The sequence below is a fragment of the Carcharhinus amblyrhynchos genome, chromosome 35 (genome assembly GCF_965287045.1).
Source record: "Carcharhinus amblyrhynchos chromosome 35, sCarAmb.v2.hapA, whole genome shotgun sequence".
NCBI lineage: Eukaryota > Metazoa > Chordata > Chondrichthyes > Carcharhiniformes > Carcharhinidae > Carcharhinus > Carcharhinus amblyrhynchos.
In genome coordinates, this window is record NC_137358.1 from 16,980,751 (window position 1) to 16,988,563 (window position 7,813).

Here is a 7,813-nt window from a genome sequence, read left to right on the forward strand (position 1 = left end):
GGGGGAGAGATGGCCCCTCGAGAGAGAGAGAGAGAGAGAGTGGGGGGAGAGATGGCCCCTCGAGAGAGAGAGAGAGAGTGGGGGGAGAGATGGCCCCTCGAGAGAGTGGGGAGAGAGATGGCCCCTCGAGAGAGAGAGAGAGTTGGGGGGGGAGAGATGGCCCCTCGAGAGAGAGAGTGGGGGGAGATACCCCCTCGAGAGAGAGAGAGAGAGAGAGTGAGGGGAGAGATGGCCCCAAGAGAGAGAGAGTGAGTGTGAGGGGAGAGATGGCCTCGAGAGAGAGAGAGAGGGGAGAGATGGCCTCGAGAGAGAGAGAGTGGGGGGAGAGATACCCCCTCGAGAGAGAGAGAGAGAGAGTGGGGGGAGAGATGGCCCCTCGAGAGAGAGAGAGAGAGTTGGGGGGGGGAGATGGCCCCTCGAGAGAGAGTGTGGGGGAAGAGATGGCCCCTCGAGAGAGAGAGAGAGAGAGAGAGAGTAGGGGGAGTCAGCAATAGACCAAAGAGCGTCTGAAATTCTCTGGCTGTATTTTGTCCGTGGTGGAAACAAAGTGAGGCAGGAAGTCCATTTCCCATCCTCCCCCTATCCCAGAGCAGTCACCAATCCCGGGATCAGCCGGTTTCGGTTGTATTGCTTTGATGTGGACACCAATAGGCTAGATATATGGAGGGTCTGTGTGTCGGCACTGAGAGAGGGCAAAGTCAGCAGGGAAGAAATGGGAGGGTTTCACTGACAGGGAGTTGAACCATCCATCGTCGTGACTCCCTTCAGCCCTGCCACCATCAGAGGTCCACAAAGCAGCCAGAATCCCGTGGGAATTACAGTATTGTGTACTCAGACAGGGGAGCTGAGCGAGGGGATGCCCCAGACTGTGAGACCAGGTCCCCAACACCCCTCACTGAAACTCCAGACGAGCAGACCCATTTACCCCCTGGACCACCTCGGTTCTGTTTTTGGGGTTGAATGAATCTGGCCACGGTGAAAAAGACGGGGATTTTGCTTTGTTTAAACCTTTTATTCCTGAATGGATGGATTTGAGCTGTGACAGAGAAGGGGAGGGGGTGGGGAGAGAGAGAGAGTTCTGCTGTAAGCACTGAGGGAAAAACAGGACCTGTTTGAGAAAGGCCTTTGTCAACCTTCGCAACCTCTGGATTCTCATTTCAGTCATTGTTTGATGATAATTAAGATTGCATTTACATATTTTTAATACATATGTATAAAATACATAGAAAGTGCCGCACTGTGGTGGAGTGGGGGGCCCTATGCTAATGCAGAGACTGCTTTTGAGTAGGTACTCGACGTAAAAATCCATAAAATGACTGCGGTGCAGTATTTCCGAATAATCCAGAGAGTATTGTGGAAACCGGCGTGAGCAGTGATCTGTAATCTTACTGCACGCGGTGGGTAAAGATAGAAGTGTTATCCGTGTGTCCGTACCTACAGAGAAACCTGCTTCAGTGGTCACTTGTAGCTAAACCCCACCCTGCCAGCCGCCGAGATTCAGCCAATATTAAGCAGTTTGCCCAACGCGTAGTGTTTCCAGAGAATCGGACAGCACAGAAGGGAGGGCAGTTTGCCCCCCTCCCCCTCTCTGTGACCATACCAGCTCTTTGACATCAGTCGCAAGGCTGGGCGATGTTTGTTCATATCCTCTCTCGAGCATTTATCTCAGCCCCTTTTGGAAAGTTTACAGTGACCTGCTTTCAGAGTTTAATACATACCTCCGTTTTATATAGATTAAAAAAAAAACCCCTGCTTATCTCCACGGTGCTCGCTGGTTTGTGTAGCCTCTTCCCCGCCAGACCCAGGGGAGCTGGTAGTCAAATGTACTCGGGGGTTGGTGGTGGTGGTGGGCTGGGGAAGTGGGAGAGAGAAACCCACGGGGACTGGATAAGTGGGAGTTTTGTACGCGGTTTTCCCACCAGTGTCCTGCACAGGTTGGCACCCTGTGAGGGATGCGTGAGCTTGGGTGGGGTCATCTGCTGCGCCTTCTTGGAACTCTGGAATGGCAAGATCTGCCGCACCCTTTGCCAAGGGGGTGCAAAGATGACTTTCTGTCGATGCCCTGGCATCCACTTCTGGGATTTCAGTTGTTGGGGGTGGGGCCATGCAAAAGTGTATTGACCTCAGTCGGGGAGGGGATTTTCCTGGTTTTGGAGCAAACACAGCTGGAAAATCCCACCCCCATGTGTCACCATGCGTGGTGAACCCCTACCCATGGCTTTGGTGTCACCATCTCCTGCAGTTAGAGTGCCAATTGTCCAGTGGCTTCCCTGTGGTCACTCAGAGCAGCACTGGGTGGGGGGGATAATTATCGTGACCCTTCCCCCCCCCCCCCCTCCCCCATCTCCACCCAAAACTGGACAAACAACCTGGGCTTTGGGTCAACACTCCAGAACCGTGGAATAAATCCAATTACAGAGTTTAAGTTCATTCCCCCGGGTGTCCATTGGATGCAGGTTTGACTGTAAGTTGCTGGGTTAGGCATAGTGTTATCTGTATTAATGGGGTAATTCAGTCGGGGCCTGCCCCTAAAAGAGGTTCCTCTATCAGTTTAATAAATGTGTTCTTTCCTCTTCAAGGCTTTGGATCTTCTTGACTGAACTCACCGCATCATTAAAACCGCTGGTGTTTCAGATAGTGGGGCCAGATTTCCCCAACATGCACGCCCCACTCCCATTGCCAATGACAACAGAGAGTTCAGCACTCAGCCAAATCTCCCATTTACTGCAGCGGGACCGGAGAATCCCAGCCTCGGGATGGGGTCGGAGAATCCCGGCCTCGGGACAGGGTCGGAGAATCCTGGCCTCGGGACGGGGTCGGAGAATCCCGGCCTCGGGACGGGGTCGGAGAATCCCGGCCACAGGGACTGGGTCGGAGAATCCCGGCCGCAGGTGCGGGGTCAGAGAATCCCAGCCTCGGGACGGGGGTCGGAGAATCCCGGCCTCGGGACGGGGGTCGGAGAATCCCGGCCTCGGGACCGGGGTCGGAGAATCCCGGCCTCGGGACGGGGGTCGGAGAATCCCGGCCTCGGGACCGGGGTCGGAGAATCCCGGCCTCGGGACCGGGGTCGGAGAATCCCGGCCTCGGGACCGGGGTCGGAGAATCCCGGCCTCGGGACCGGGGTCGGAGAATCCCGGCCTCGGGACCGGGGTCGGAGAATCCCGGCCTCGGGACCGGGGTCGGAGAATCCCGGCCTCGGGACCGGGGTCGGAGAATCCCGGCCTCGGGATGGGGGTCGGAGCATCCCAAATAGCGACAACTCCCCACACGCGCCCCCCCCCCCCCCCCCCCCACACACACACACACACACACACACACACACACACACACACAGGTTTCACAGATCACTAGGGCAGAAACTCTAGCTGAATTTTCCCCTCCCTGACCCTAGGAAGGGCTGTGATTGATTGAAGAGTCACTATCTGAGTAAGACCAGGAAATGAAGCTCAGACAGTGGGTGGGTGGGGGGAGGGGTCAGATCAGAGTTTGGGTGGTTTGTGTGGGTCACAAAGCCCCTGAGCTAACAGCAAACCCACCACCGCGTGGTGCCACTTTTATCTATTTCCAGTCGATCCACTGAAGGCGTGACCCATGTGTGTGCGTGTGCACGTGTACATGTGTGTTAGTGCGTGCATGTGTGTGTGCAAGTGTGTTAGAGTGTGAGTGCGCATAGAGTCATAGAGCAATACAGCATGGAAATAGGCCCTTCGGCCCAACCAGTCCATGCCCACCATGTCTGCTATACCCGTACAAGCTACGTTCACTGCTGCAATTTACCATGTCCTGTTGTCAAGAAGGAGGTTTGGATTATTAGAGCAGAATAAATCCCTCTTCTAGTTTTTACTGAAAAAAAAACGTATGGGGGTGTGTGTGCGTGTATATATACACACACACACACACACACACACACACAGGCAACACGACAGCTCAGTGACTATCACTGTTTGCTGTGCAGATACATGGATTTGGGCCGGTGTATGTGGGGGTCTGCACGTTCTCCCCGTACTTGCGTGGGTTTTCTCCGGTTTCCTCCCACATCCCAAAAATGTGCTCTTAGGCTGATTGGTGTTAACACATTGTCCCTAAATTAGTCTCCCCTCAATCTTCCCCAATAAGCGTAGACAAAGGTCATGGGTAGAGGAGGGCACTCACAATGTTAAAATGGCAGCATGGGCTCGTTGGGTTGAAGGGCCTGTTTCCCGTGCTGTGTCGTTCTTTGTTCTTTGTGTGGGAACGTGTGTGTGTGTGTGTGTGTGTGTGTGTGTGTGAGCACGAGTGAGTGGGTGTGTAAGGATAGACACATGCTCAGGGTGGCAAGGCTCCAGGGACCCGGGTTCAATTCCAGCCTTGGGTCGCTGTCTGTGCGGAGTCTGCACATTCTCCCCGTCTCTGCGTGGGTTTCCTCTGGGTGCTCCGGTTTCCTCCCACCGTCCAAAGATGTGCGGATTAGGTTGATTGGCCGTGCTAAAATGCCCCTTAGTGTCCCGGGATGCATAGGTTAAAAGGATAAATCTGTGGGGTTTTGGGGATAGGGGCTGGATGGGATTGTTGTGGGTGCAGACTCGATGGGCTGAATGTCCTCTTTCTGCACTGTAGGGTTTCTGTCGGCGTGGAGATGCCCTTGGGGGCGATTTCTCACCAATATGTCTTTGATAATGTATAATCTGATTGATGATTGGCTGCTTTATGCATCGATCCCATCTCAGTTCCCTGCGATCAGGCTGCTCGGGGGGGGGGGGGGGGTTGGATTTACGGAGCTGTTCACACTCTGAGATTGGCACTTTGGCTGACAGAGAGGGAGGCTCACTCTGTTTCAAGAGTGTTGCTGCAGTATTGCCCTGCACTCTTCCCCCCCGCACCACCATCCCCCCACTCCCCCCACCCCGGCCACCATCCCCCCACTTTCCCCCCCTCCAAACACTGATATGGTACACTGACTGCAGCAACAGGTATGGTCCCCGGAAGCTGAGAGTCACACAGTCATTATTTAGCGTGAGAAGCTGGTAGACTCCTAACTAGGGCGTTTACCTGCAATGCCTGTGCTGACAAGTTTTAAAACATAAATGTAAAAGGAGTGAGATTCAGTATTTGTGCTTTGCTCACACGCAAAGTGGAATTATCCGGGGTCGTGCTGGTCTAAAAGCCGGAAATTCCGCCCCCCCCCCCCCCCCCATGGGGTTTCACATTCTCCACAATTCCGCCCGCTAAAATTCCAATGGCGGGCGGGATGGGAGAATTCTGGCCATAAAACTACAACAAGTAAAGCCCAACCCTGGGATAGGTCCATATTTTTGGTGGGTGTTACCAGATAAGAAATCCCAGGGTACGTTCTGAAGCCAGACTTGACCCCAACGATTTTCTATTCTGGTATTAGTGTGACGTTTCACTCCAGGTGCGATTCTACTGACAAACTAAGGAGCTTTTATCGCAACGAACTTCACTGAACAACACATTTTAACTATAACAAATGAATTAGCTTAATCTTTAACAATTGATCTATACTCAAACATGACGGGATACAATTCTTAACCTATTGCTATGAGTTCCAGTTCAAGCAATATTCCTCTTATAGACTTAAACCCCTCTTTACAATTCGTTACCAAAACACAGATATACTTGATTGCCTTAGGTTAACAGTCCTGGAGCTTTCAGAACACCTCTGGAGAGAGACATAGAGATGCTGCTTTCTTCTGTTAGCTCATGCAGCAACTGCTTGTATTCATAAAATGACACTGAAATGCTTTCTTTCCTGCAAACTCAACTCTTCCTATTAGTCACGTGATTGTCTCTGTCAATCAGTCTAATCAAAACTGGACTGAAACCCCAGGGAGCACCTAAGTAAACAGAAATGCATTAGCTCTGCTTAAACAAACACTCCATTCTGAAATGAGTACTTACCGTGTTCTCCCAGTCACAAATTTAAGGGGTTTCCTAGACAAACCATCCCCCTGCAAAACAGAGCATATCCCTTACAAGAAACATGAGATAAATATATTTCTTTAAGGCACAGTTTCGTCACACGATATTAACGTTATAATGCTGTGATGGTTGAAACCTCTCTTCTCCTTATGCAGTCTTTCAGGATCGAGGATGCTTGGCTTCCACTCCGGTTTGGTGGGTTTGGAGATGGCTGGTAAATCCAATACATGATCTGCAGACTCTGCCCGGTGTGGGGCAGGTGGTGTCGAAGGGTTGGGTAGATGGTTTCTTTGGAGGGGTTTCTCCAGTTAACCCGCATTGCAGTATTAACAGCCGTGAGAATCCCCCAGAGAGCTGGACCTCACCTCGGGGAGGGAGGGGGAATTCTGGAATAAAATGTCCACCGTTTCATTTTTTTTTTAACCTTTATTCTGAGACCATAACACATAGAAGCAGAATTAGGTCATTCGGCCCATCGAGCCTGCTCCGCCATGGCTGCTAAGTTTCTCATCCCCATTCACTCGCCTTTTCCCTGTAACCTTTAATCCCCTTACCAATCAAGAACCTATCTATCTCCGTCTTAAAGACAATCAGAGACCCGGCCTCCACAGCCTTCTGCGGCAAAGAGTTCCACAGATTCACCACCCTCTGGCTGAAGAAATTTCTCCTCATCTCGGTTCTGAAGGATCTTTCCTTTACTCTGAGGCTGTGCCCTCTGAGCCTAGTCTCTCCTAATAACAGAAACATCTTGCCCACGTCCACTCTATCCAGGCCTTTCAGTATTCTGTAAGTTTCAATGAAATCCTCCCTCATCCTTCTAAACTTCGCAGAGTACAGACCCAGATTCCTCAAATACTCATAAGACATAGGAGCAGAATTAGGCCACTCAGCCCATCGAGTCTGCTCCCCCATTCAATCATGGCTGATATTTTTCTCATCCCCATTCTCCTGCCTTTTCCCCATAACCCCTGATCCCCTTATCAAACAAGGACCTATCTATCTCTGTCTCAAAGACACTCAATGACCCAGCCTCCTCTGCGGCAAAGAGTTCCACAGATTCCCCAGTCTCTGGCTGAAGGAATTCCTCCTCATCTCTGTTTTAAAGGATCGTCCCTTTAGCCTGAGGTTGTGGCCTCTGGTTCTAGTTTTTCCTACTAGTGGAAACATCCTCTCCACGTTCACTCTATCCAGGCCTCGCAGTGTCCTGTAAGTTTCAATAAGATCCCCCCTCTTCCTTCTAAACTCCAACGAGTACAGACCCAGAGTCCTCAACCGTTCCTCATACACCAAGCTCTTCATTCCACGGATCATTCTGATGAACTTCCTCCTCTGGATCCATTCCAAGGCCAGCACATCCTTCCTTAGATACGGGGCCCAAAATTGTTCGCAAAATTCCAAATGGGGTCTGACCAGAGCCTTATACAGCCTCAGAAGTACATCCCTGTTCTTGTATTCTCAAAGACATATGGTGAGGTACAACAGTTCACTCTGGGAGTTTGAGTTGTCATTGTAACTTCCACTTTTCCATGCATGGGGGATGTCTTCCATGGGATGTGGGTGTGGTTGGTGGGGCCAGCATTTATTACCCATCCTGCTTTGCCCTTGAATGGACAGGCTTGCCATTTCAGAGGGGCAGTTAAATTGCCCTTTAGTTTCAGGGGGACCAGGTAGGGTAAATGCATGGGATTATGGGGATTGGGCTTGAGTGGGTTGTGGGGCTCGATGGGCTGAATGGCCTCCTTCTGCACTGTAGAGATTTTATGAATTAACCATGGTGCTGTGGGTCTGGAGTCACATGTAGACCAGACCAGGTAGGGATAGTTGGTGTCAGACAAGGGGAGGGAAACCCATTGGAGGGATCCCTACTCAGGCCATACACTCCCCCACTATCCCC